Raw genomic sequence first — 13,679 nt, 5'->3', positions numbered from 1 at the left:
TGTAAGAAGAAACTCAGAGAAGAAATCTCCAATTTCCAAATCACTAATACCTAATTTTTAATGAGTTTTTCCTAAATAAAACATACTCATTAATCAGTTTACCATGTTTTAAAATTTAAAATAATATAAATATCCACGTAGCAATCTCATACTCTGCCACGTCATAAGTATAAGACATCTCAGTATGCCACATTACAAGAAAGTTAACCACATCCACAACAATTAACGGCAAGAACATTATTAACTCAATTTTACCAAAATAGGGATCCAATTGAGAACTTTCAGAATACAAAGATCCAATTGGAACGAACCGCAAAAATAAGGACCTCCGAACCTATTAAACCAATATAAAAAATATCCTATTAATAGTTGATATCTAATTATATTGAACTATTTTAAAGATTCAAATCTATTTATTTGGGTTGGTACCCTCTTATGGATATGACGTTGAACGTTAACACTAACCATTTCATTTTTCTAAAGGACCGAACTTTAAATAATTTTAAAATGTCATGACAACCACTATATTAGAGAGTGGCCCGCGATGCAGTATTTTCGCACTAGCTCGTGCTAAAATCCACCAAGATAATGCATATTTATTCGTATAGTTTAAAGTTTAATGATAATCATTGAAACTGTAAAATTAATTAGAGAAAATAAAAAGTCAACAACTTAATTTATTGTGCAGCCTCTGATGAAATAAAAAAATTAGGAACAAGCCAAAGTGTAGGTAGATAGAATATAGTTAGAAGGTCTGTGAAAAAATGATATATTTGGATAATAGTGTACTTAGACATTCCCCTGAATGATTAACCACACTGCTCTTTATTTTATATAGTTTGAATGAGTATATTTATGTGCATTATAACGTGGTAGATTTCGATCATATACTTGTTTTATTAGTAAATTAAAAAAAAATATTGGATTCTAAGTACGGATATTTTTAGAAGAGATAGCCAGTAAGTTTATTTTAATTAGTTCTTAACCCAAATTTTGGTAATGTTATTTATCTTTATTTGAATCTGAATTGATTCAAGATTATGTGCTAAAATAATCATTTCTAAAATTTAAATATTTAAATATTGAGTTTCTGAATTTTACTGTTATTTTTAATTTTTCAAAAAAAGTAAATAGTTGATTTAGTAACAGAGAATAATAATGTTTGATTTGTCATAACGAAGAAGAAGTAAATGGGCTAAAAACATTTTTTAGGACTAACAGTAGTGCAGAAACAGTGCATAATGTCACCTATTTAACGTTTAAAGTAAAAAAATTAGACGTAAAAAATTACTAGTGGTAAATCTGTAAATAAAACGTCATTATAATCGTCGGCTGGGATCTCCCTAACATCATATGAGCTTTAGACGTCGGCTACCACAGGGACAGGCGTCTTAAAGCAAGTTGACGTCAGTTGGAGGGGGGACCGACGTCAAATCCCCTACATTTTTATCCATCTGCGAGCGCGAGCATCAGTTACGCGAACATTGTTCATCTTCTTCCTTCACGTTTCTTTCCTTCGCCATTGAAGTTCATGTAAGGTTTTCGCTCATTTGCACCGTTTAAAATCATTTTTACATCTATTACATTATGTTTTGATGAATTATCTTTCATTTGAACCGATTAAAATGCATTTTCATGAGCTTTTGGTGCAGTTCTTGTGCACGTTCTAGGACATCTGCGACGACGATTTTCGAACCACTATTGTGTGTGTTCCTTGTGTTTGCTCCTCAAGGGCACCCTACAAAACGCTTTCCCACTCCTCCATTTCCCTTCACTCTATTTCCAACCCTTGAAGAATGTTAGTTTTTTGGTTGGTTATTTGTTATTAGTTTTTGTATATGTAATTAGCTTTTGGTTTTTGGTTATTAGTTATTGGATATATGAATTTTAGATTTGAGATGTGATTGATTATTACAAATATGATTATTTGAGATGTGATTGGTTATTAGAGATATGATTACTTAAGATGTGATTTTTAGTCTATTATGCATGGTTGATTAAGTTTCTTGTATTATTATGATTGTTATGTTATGTAAACTTTTTAGATTGAATTTTCACAATATATTGTTGATTAAATTTTGAATATATTTGTAGTATGAAATCATTGAGTGAAACTTAGTTCTTGTTTGAGATTTAATACAAATGATTAATCTTTTAATTTTTTATATTAAATTTCGAATTTTCTGATTGTACAGTTTGGGAAAGTTATTTTTGATAATTTGCTATAACATGTACATTGGAGTTTATGGATAAGTTTGATAAAATTTCAGTTAAGATTATTGGTGTTATTCTATAGATGCATATTTGATTGTGGTCATGCGTGACCACTTTCATTTCGCGTATTTCTGAGACCAATGTGAAATGCTACCAAAATCTAATCAAATTTATCATGTTAGACTTCTTTGCGTGTGTATTAGCAAATTATGAAAAATAAGCTTTCTGAATGGGTAGTGCTTAACCGATTGAGAGTTAAAAAATTGAGACTGATGATGTTTGCTACGAATATAATATGGATCGAAGCTAGATAAATGAACGTCACATCAGTCAAGAATATGAAAAAGGAGTTTTAGAGTTCTTGCAATATGTTGAACAAAATGCAAACTCTGCGAACGAGACATATTTTTGTCCTTGTGTTCGTTGTCTTAATCAAATACTCCAAGACTTCGGCAATATGCGTGACCATCTATTCATGTCCGGTATAATAAGAAGTTATACTTTGGACTTGGCATGGAGAATTACTAGACAAGCCTGCAACGTCATGAGGAACAAATTATGTGGAAAAATGCTCGAGCGATCATTTATAGGACATGATACGTGATGTTGGTGAAGAAAATTTTGGAATAGCTAATTTTTATGATTCTCTTAAGAATGATTCAAAGTAAGAGTTGTATTCAGGAATCTCTAGCTTTACATGTCTATTTGCAACTTCGAAGTTGTTTAGTTTAAAAGCAAGGAATAGATGGACCCACAAAAGTTTCACAGAGTTGTTGGAGTTGTTGAAGGAGATGCTTCTTAAAAATAACACTCTACCTATTCGTAATTACGAGACGAAGAAACTTTTATGTCCAATGTGTCTGAAATATCAAAAGATACATGATTGTCTTAATGATTGTGTTTAGTACACAAAGGAGTTTGCTTCGCTAAAGTTTTATCCAACATGTGATTTATCATAGTTTAAAGAGAAAATTGATAGAAACACTGGTGATGAAGGCAATGATGGTGCACCTACTAAGGTGATGTGGTATTTTCATATAATACCTAAGTTGAAATGATTGTTTTGTGTTAAAGAAGATGCAAAGAACCTTAAATTGCATGTTGACGGAAGAAATTACGATAATCTTCTTCGACACCCAGTTGATTTCCCACAATGGAAGAAGATCGATGAAACATTTCCAGAATTTGGTGGAGATCCAAGAAACTTGAGACTTGTACTTGCAACTGATGATATGAATCCTTATGGAAACTTAAGTAGCAAACATAGTTCATGGACAATTATGTTGATGATATACAATCTTTCTCCTTTATTGTGCATGAAGAGAAAATATGTGATGTTGTCCATGATGATATGGGTCCTAGACAACCTGGAAATGGCATTGATGTGTATTTGATACCTTTAATCGATGATTTGAAAATGTTGTGGGAAGAAGGTGTCGACGTCTTCGATTTAGATGTTCAAGAAACTTTCCGTTTACGTGCAATGTTGTTTTACACTATAAATGATTTCCCATCATATGGAAACTTGAGGGGTTACAATGTTAAAGGTCATTTTGCATGTCCCATTTGTGAAGAAAACACTAGTTACCTTCAATTGAAGCATGGTCATAAAACAGTATATATAAGACATCGAAAATTCCTTCCTCGAAATCACCCTTACTATAGATTGAAAAAATCATTGAATGCAAGTGTTGAGGATGATGTTGTCTCCAAACCCCATAATGGTGAAGAAATGTACAAGACAGTCAAAAACATTAACATTGTTTCTATGCCAGAGTTAAAGTTAATTGGTTTAAAGTCTCACAATTGTCATATATTGATGCAACAAATGTTACCAATTGTTATTCAAGGCATATTACATGCTTTAGTTATAGGTATTCTCACACATCTGAGTTTGTTCTTTAATGCCATTTACAAGAAAATTGTTGACCCTTAAATTTTAGATGATTTGGAAAATGAAGGAATCAGACTATCGTGCAAATTGGAAATGTATTTTCTAGAGCTGTCAAAATGGGTCACAACCCGCGGGCCAACCCGGCCCACCATGGGTTCGGGCCGGGTTGGGTTTGAAAAAATTGTACTTTTTTTATGCGAGTCAGATTTCAATCCGACTCATTTAAACTCGGCTCATGCGGGTTGAACCCATTGTGGGCCAGGTTGGCCTACCAACCCACCTACATAATTTTATTTTATTAAAATTTAATTTTAATTTCATAAAAAGATATTTATTTATTTTTTTTGCTTGAAAAAATTATTTAAGTTCCCTATTTTTAAAATTTATTAAGCACACATGTTCGGAGTGAAATTTGGGAGTAAAATTTGTTTAAATTTGAATTATAGAAAGTTTGTAATTTTTTATTATAAAAAAATTATAATTAAGTGAGCTAGTGAGCCAAACCATTTACCCACCAACCCGTGGTGGGTCGGGCCGGGTTCAAATTTTTTTGGCTCGCTAATAAATGACTCGGGTTGGGTTGACTCACTAAGTGATCAACCCATGGTGGGCCGGGTCAGGTCGGGCCAGGTTACCCGTTTTGACAACTCTAGTATTTCACACCTTTTTTTGATATCATGGTTCATTTGATTGTTCATCTAGTCAGAGAAATTTGAATATGTAGGCAGGTATTCTTATAATGGATGTACCCTATTGAGAGATACATGAAAATCTTAAAGAGATATGTCAATAATCAGTATCGACCGAAAGCTTCAATCATAAAGTGGTACATTACAGAAGAAGCCAATGAATTTTGTTCAAGTTATATGACAAGTTGTCAACTAGTGAGACTTCCTAAGACCAACTTCAGAAATTCATTTTGTGGGGGAGGCCAAATGCACATTTATAGCCTAGCCTAAAGCATTCATCATGCCACACATTGCCACACCATAGGTATTATATTTCTATTATTAGTATTTTTATGTTAAATTTATAAATATTGATTGATAAATTTGAAAATTTTTATTTCAATTCATACGTCTTTAGAAGCAGCCCATGCATCAACTAGTGATACATGAAGATGATGACATGGCAAAAGTGAAGGATGATCCTCTAAAAAAGCTTATGACAAAAGTACCCAAGTTGTCCAAAGGACGAGTTAAATTGTACTAGGATTTGAGAGTATTTGGCCTCTAGTGCCACGTGCCAGTATATATCACATTAAATGATGCATTGGAGATCATAGAGGGAGACAAGATGTTGAATATTTCAATCCTTCAACTATGGTGCATGTAAGATAGTCAATTTTGTCTTTCATACTAGTTATATTTAGATTGTTAGTTTCTAACAACTTAAATTTCTTGTTATAGGTACATGGACACAATCATTGTGGACCAAGGTTGGTCTTCCATGTATGAAAATTTTGAATCTCAAACCATTCAACCTTCTGTTAACACACTTGAGATCTGTTGGGAAACAAGTAGGCTTCGTTTTAACACCAAGAGGGGGGGGGGGTGAATTGGTTGTTTTCAAAATCAGAGTCTTTTCGCAATCTTTAAATCAAAGTAGAAAACTTTACAAACTTTCTTGAATTGCAAGTTATAGAAATTTGTTTGTAGCGGAAAAGTAAAGTAGACTACGCATATAATGGAGTCGACTGAAAGTAAAAGTGTAGGGATAAAGAATTCAAACGCAGGTTTTTATACTGGTTCGACCTCAATGCCTACATCCAGTGTTCTTCCTATACCAGGAAACAATTGTACTATAATGGTCAAGGTTTTTATAGCAAGGAATTTATAGAAGACCTCCACGTCAAAAATATAAATCTCCTCTCTAACCCTCTAAACAAAATATAGCCAAAACATACAACAAGACTTGCAGCAAGATGTCCTATCTCCTGCAATCTGCAACCCACTTTGAATAATCCTCAAAGTGTACCAAACTCCATGAGTCTAACCCCTCAATGTGTAGATAATGATCAAGCTACGTGTGCAACACAAGTCTCCTCTAGAAACACTTCAAAGATAGATCACCATGGTCTTCTTGATGAGTTCTTGGAGCTTCTGAGCTTCAAAGATCAATTTGAAACAGAATATGCAATTGTTAGATTTCCAAAAGTTCTTTGAATCGGCTTAGGTTTGTCAATTTATAGATTTCTATAAATCTGACGCTTCTGCAATCAAATATGCTACTAATTCAGTCGACTGAGTTATGACAGTTATAAGAGATCAGTCAATGCAGTAACATTCCAATCAAACTAATTAACTCCACATTCAATATAGTTGACTCTCATTCAATGCTCAACTAACTTTTAAAAATACAATCGTTATTGTGCACAAGCATAACAAAATTTCAAAACAAACAACTAATGTAGTCGAATGCGTGACACATATAATCGTCTACCACAAGACATAACACTTTGAAATTCTTTTCAATACAAAATATCACATAGCACGGTTTCTGTAAATTTGTGCATAGACTTTAGCTTCATTCGACTTCCCCCATAATGAAGTCAACTTACAGCTTGCAGTTTATGACACACAATGTAAGTTCATAAAAGTGCATGTGGTTTTCATCTTTCAAATCATGTGTAATTCAACCAGATATGATGTAACATATACAAGCTCAGTAAATATGCATTCACACATCATTATACACACAAAAACATGTTCAACAAGATATCAAACAATAAGCAATAGAACATGTAACACAGTAACAATACATGTGTTATTAAAAATGTGTTGTCATCATCAAAAACTAGATTGATATAGATATTGTGTTGGCAACAATCTCAACAATCTCCTCCTTTTTTGATGATGCACAACAATGATTAATAAACAACCATGTTTGTACAATTCCAAAACAGATTCAGAGTAAACATAAGATATAACAATCATATTTTAGTTCAAATACTCCGAATGCACACAACCAATCAACAATATATCAAGAAGATAGCATTTCATAGTGTTTCTCACAATACTTCCCCCCCTTTGTGCATTAACAAAAAAGGTATGCTTCTAGATATGATATGCTGATAAACCAATTAGAGATGCATAAACACGGACAACAATATCCCCCTTTTTCGATGATGCACTACAAGAACTATGTTTTCCAGTTACTCTACCCCTTTGGGCATTAGCAAAAAAAACATGGCAGAATAAGTAACATGGAATAAGTATGTGCTTAAAGAAACATCAAGAAAATTTTCATTACAAATCATTAAAGATTGTTGCTGAGACTGTTGATAGGGAGAGAACATGTTTAGCTGAACCCACAATCTCAATGATATCTGTGTTTTTGATGATGACAACACATAGTTAATAAAAACTCATGTTTTGTACTGTGTTACATGTTACATGCTTATATGCTTACCGTGTTGCATTTCTAAAAGCATGTTTGGGAACATATTATGTTGATCAAAGCATACCATTGTGTTTAATATGTGATAACGGTTGAAAATACTGCTACCAATGATGTGATTTTGATACTAAAAACACCATTTTTCACTTAGAAACTTGCTTGGACTCATGCTTTTTCATTAAGTTGTGTGAATAAGAGAGTTGAGGTTGATTTCAGTGATTTTATGACTAATTCTCCTTGTTTTGACAGAGATTGAAGTAATACTAGAAGCAGAGATGAATATAAAAGAAGATATAGCTCAAAAAGGCTTGGAAAAGCTCCAGAAGGAGGGACAACACAAAGCTCGGGCGCCATTATGGAAGCTTGAGAGTTGAAAATCGACGTCCACCGTCTGGGCGCCCCTTCTGGTCGCCTAGGTGGCGGGGTCTCGAAGCTTGGGCACCCAACTTGAAGCTCAAGCCTTACATGAGGATCGCCCACCGCCCGGGTGCCCTAAGTGGGGCGCCTGAGCGTCGGGTTTCGTGGATCAAGCCTAATTTTTGCTCTGTTTCGACTCTATTGGACCGGGTCTTGTTTTTGCTCGTTTCTGACTCTATTTAACAAACCTTAGGGCTCTAGGTTATATATCTTTGGCAGAGAGCAGCATAGCTAAACACTCTTCCCCAATTCTAAGGGATCTCTGTCTCATTCTCTTCCATTGTTCATACAGTTTTGCATCTTTGGCAGAGTAGAGCATACCAATACACTTTTTTTCCCAATTCTTAGGCTTTCTTTCTCATTCTCTTCCATTGTTCATAGAGTTCCCCATGTCTATGGGGAACTAATTTCTATTTGTTGTTGGGGGATGATGTAACCTTGTAAACTCTCATGTATTTGAATTGATTCTTAATTTCATATGCTTTTTCATTAATTGTTAGAGTTATTCATCTGTTTCAATGTTTGTTGTGTTTAACTCATTCACTAGCATGATTTATGAATTGCATGAGTGTCGCGAGGTTCCTTGCAATTAAAGTTCTTGTTGAATTACTCCCAAGAATAATATTGCTCAGGGATGAGGGTATGAGTCTTGGTCGTCTTTAAGCTCTTGATCTTCACATCTTATTACTAGGAATGCTAGGAATTGCATGAACTGGTAATTTGGGACAGGCTTATTCATCGAGGGGTCGGGTTTAGGTAATTTAGTGAATGACGTTAACATTAATGCATAAAGAAGAATTCTTACATACATGAGAGGGAACTTGGTGAAATCTAACCCTAACAACATATCCATCTCATATTAATCAACATCCGTTCATCTTTATGCTCTTTTGCTATTGATCAATTGCATTCATATTTAATTTTCTATTTTGGCATTCAAAACCAATGATCTCTTTTTATTTAAGTCTTAATTAATCTTGTTATCATACGAGTGTCTAGCGTTGAGAGTCTTCTGGGATATGATATTTGGTCTTACAATTTTATATTACTTGTGTGACTTGGTACACTTGCCGATCCGTCACAACAATATGCGACTTTATCTCTGTATGCATAACATAAGTTTTCGGTTATGAAAAACCACAAACACTTATGTTTGAAATTTAAAGTGTGGCAGAACAACAGTTTTAAGTCGATTATTTTATTGTTGAAATCGATTAAAACTCGTATGTTTGCACAAATACTTTTCAAATGTCATGTGATGAATTTTGTGAAGGAAAGTTTTCAAAAATGTGTTAAGTGTTTCTACTTAATCGATTGCATGCAACTTGTATTCGATTAAGTTAGTTATTGATTTGAAAACTATTTAAATGCTTGACATAATTGTCCTAACGGTTATAATTTTAAATATGTTAACCAAGCATTTACTATGAATCAATTACATTAAACGCGCTTTCAATTAATGCATTTGACTACTATTATTCTGTTATAACTGAGAAATGTATTCGACTACATTAATAGCCTAATCGATTAAAATGTGTATGTTTTGTGTTATACTATATATTGACGCATGACTTGATTTTTAAGAGAAGAATTGATCTTTACATTTTCATATCTTTTAGTGTACTCTGTGATATCTTACAGAAGAGAGAAAAGCTCCAAGAACCTAGAACGATTGTGGTGATCAAAGTCTTAAAGGTTTCTTGCGTAGCAAGGTTGATCTATTTTCGAAACGTCTGATCCTTCTGCACACAAAGGTGTTTTCTACGTGATAAGGAAAGCTTTGGCAATAGCTTAAGAGTTGTTGGAATTCCCTATGATGTATACAAGAAGAAGAACTAGGTTCTTGACTTTGAGGGTGTCTCAAAGGGGTTGACAACAGAAGAGGATTGTTCTTGTTGCATATCTGTTTTGTACTGCCTATATTAGACTAGTGGGTTAGATAGGTGTTTTACATTTTGACGTGAGGTCACTGTAAAATTCTTGGTGTAAAAACTCATATCTCTATAGTGCATTTGGCTTCCATTAGTGGAAAGACACTGGATGTAGGCAGTTTGGCCGAACCGGTATAGAAAGCAGCATTTGAATTCTCTCTTCCCTTATCTATAAATATAGTCGATTAACCTATCATTGCATTCAATTAAGCGTATTGTTTCATTGCATACAAATTTACTTGCGTTTCAATAAAAGTCCAAAGACATCCTATTTTGCAAAAAAGATTTTGAAAGCAAACACTTTTACGCATCACCAATTCACCCCTCCCCTCTTGGTGTGAGAAACTAAGCACTTCTTTTTTAACAATTGTGTTGCTCCCCCATCATTAAGAGATGTAGCACTATACCAGAATGTGAGCAATACATGATTGATGTTACATTGTATTTCAGAGCTCAATGAATCAACTTGAAACAATATACCACATGTATGTGACAAATACATATAAGAGCATTTATATTAAGTTCAAATGAATATAAGATATGATATCACGTGCATTTACTAATACTCAAGATAATGTATGCAATGATGATAAAGCATAGAGTATTATTGCGTTTTAAATGTATGATATCATTTCATAAAGGCTATCATGCAACATAATATATCATAAATGTGTTAGCACATCTACAACAAAGTTACCATTTCATAATGATGCATATATGACGAATTTCAAAACCAATTTGAACAATATGCAACATATGATAGTTGATTTATGCCAAACATGTATATTAGAATAGTTCAAACTTGTTTAGCAACACAAAACAACAGTTATAAACGAGTAAAGCCATATTCGATGACTTAATCGATTACATTACTTATGTAATATATTAATTAAACTACAGTTTGAATTATTTAACAAATTATGAATCTGTTTAATCTGTTAATTTTCGTGAATATGATCAGTTTCATCATATTTGATCTTTGGACCTGTCATTGTCACATTGAAACCTGCAAACACAACTTTCTCAATATTGTAACATGCTAGAATCATAATAAACATGATAAGAACAACAATTGTGTATCAATGCATGAATTAATGAATGAAAATGAACAATTAAGCATATGACAAATGGGTAATTCAGATTATTGTGAACAACTTTGATCTAGAATGCCTAGTTCATTTCGAATTGTATAAACTCTTTCTTTCGAGAGTGGTTTTGTAAAAATGTCAGCCCACTGATGTAAAGTATCAACAAGAGTGTGACTAATTCTTTTTTCCACTATGGTGTTATGGTGATGTGATGCTCATGGAGTTGTTCATGACTTGGATAGTCATGATGGTGGTGTATCTATGATGATGATCATGGTACTTGAGATGCTTCAGGTGAGGCTATGTTGATAATGGTGTTACAATAATTGTAATAGTAGGTAGTTAGCATAGGTATTAATGGGTAGATAGACCAAGGGTCTAGGTGTGAGATGTTGGAGATGACATAAATGATTAAAGATCGAGGATCAAGGATCAAGAATCGAGGATCGAAGATTGATGATTGATGATCAAAGGTCGGAAATTGATGATTGATGATCGAGGCTCAGTGAGCGAGTAATCAGATATGATTGATTTATTATGAGGATTAGCATTCCTATTGTTATTACTTCTATTTATGCGGTGTTTGATTATTGTTGATATAATCAACATGTATGTATTTTGTTTTTATGTTTTTTTTATCGATAGCTTACCCCATACACGTGTGTGTTTGTGTATTTGTGAAAATGAAGTTATCGGCGATGATCATATAATTCATTATACATGAGTAGATGATATTGCAGATGTTTGATAATGGTTTAAAACACCATTATTTGTGATGTGATTTTGATACTAAAAGCACCCTTTTTTACTTAGACACTTGCTTAGACTCATGCTTTTTCACTAAATTGTGTGAATAAGAGAGTTGAGGTTGATTTCAATGATTTTATGACTAATTCCCCTTGTTTNGACAGAGATTGAAGTAATACTGGAAGCAGAGATGAAGAACTAAGAAGATGACGCTCAAAAAGGCCTAAAAAAGCACTAGAAGGAGGAACAACACGAAGCCTGGGCACCTTGAATGGAAGCTTGAGCGAGGAAAATCGATGTCCACTGCCCAGGCGCCCTAAGTGGGGTGCCTAAGCATCGGGTTTCGTGGATCAGGCCTTGTTTCTGCTTTGTTTCGACTCTATTGGACCAGACCTTGTTTTTGCTCGTTTCTGACACTATTTAAAGGACCCTAGGACTCTAGGTTTTGCATCTTTGCAGAGTAGAGCATACCAATACACTTTTTTTCCCAATTCTTAGGCTTTCTTTCTCATTCTCTTCCATTGTTCATAGAGTTCCCCATGTTTATGGGGAACTAATTTCTATTTGTTGTTGGGGGATGATGTAACCTTTTAAACTCTCATGTATTTGAATTGGTTCTTATTTCCATATGCTTTTTCATTAATTTTTAGAGTAATTCATTTGTTTCAATGCTTGTTGTGTTTAACTCATTCATTAGCATGACTTATGAATTGCATGAGTGCCGGGAGGTTCCTTACAATTCAGGTTCTTGTTGAATTACTCTCAAGAGTAATATATCTTAGGGATGAGGGTATGAGTCTTGGTCGTCTTTAAGCTCTTGATCTTCACATCTTATTACTAGGAATGCTAGGAATTGCATGAACAAGTAATATGGGACAAGCTTATTCGCCAAGGGATCGGGTTTAGGTAATTTAGTGAGTGACGTTGGCATTAATGCACAAAGAAGAATTCTTATATACATGAGAGGGAACTTGGTGAAATCTAACCTCAACAACATACCCATCTCATATTAATCAACATTCGTTCATCTTTGTGCTCCTTTGCTATTGATCAATTGCATTCATATTTAATTTTATGTTTTTGCATTCAAACCTAATGATCTCTCTTTCTTTAAGTCTTAATTAATCTTGTTATCACACGTTTATCGAGTGTCGAAAGTCTTTTGGGATACGATACTTGGTCTTACCATTTTATATTACTTGTACGACTCGATACACTTGCCGAAATAGTCCAACAATGTTCGAGAGCCATGTTAGATTCATGCGATGACAGGAGAAAGATTTAGGTTTCTTTAAAAAGTTCTTTTGATATAGACTTTTGAAAAAAATGTAATTGTAGTTTTTTTTTTATTTCCTTAGTAATTTTAATTACTTTTGGAATAATGTACTTGGGAAAGGCTTTTGAAAATATTGTGTTTTGAATAAACTATGCATGTTGAAAGGATAAGGTTTTTGAAAAATATGTTTTTGTGCTATGATAAAGTTTTGAAATTTACCGATTTTTGTAAACCCATGACATCCCAAAAATTGAGGCATTACACACTTTTGACCTCGGTTTTGTGTAAAACTGAAGCATAAATTCTCCATGGCATTGGTTCGAAAAACAACCGAAGGCATATGGATTGTTTATACAAGTAATAAATTATAATTGTCAGTTTTAAAGGATCCTATATGGTAGCAATTTTGTAAATAACCAAAGGTATAGGTCTTTTTTATTGAGGTGTCAATTTTGGAAGATCCTATGGCAGCAGTTCTCTAAATAATGGAAGCCATTAATGTTATTCAGTTAGTGAATAATTCAAACTATCAGTTTTCTTTTTAAATTTTTTACAATTTGGTACCCCATTAGACTTTAGTTGTTTTTAAACCGATGCGAAAAAGTACATATAGCTTCAGTTGTTTAGTGAAGCGAGACTTATATGTTTGTAAAGTTTACAAAAATGTCATTGTGTTATTTTATGTTGTGATTTGGTCAAAGTTGAAATGTATT

This window comes from Vigna radiata, unplaced genomic scaffold (assembly GCF_000741045.1).
Source record: "Vigna radiata var. radiata cultivar VC1973A unplaced genomic scaffold, Vradiata_ver6 scaffold_146, whole genome shotgun sequence".
Classification (NCBI taxonomy): Eukaryota; Viridiplantae; Streptophyta; class Magnoliopsida; order Fabales; family Fabaceae; genus Vigna; species Vigna radiata.
Note: the sequence above shows the minus strand (reverse complement) of the source record.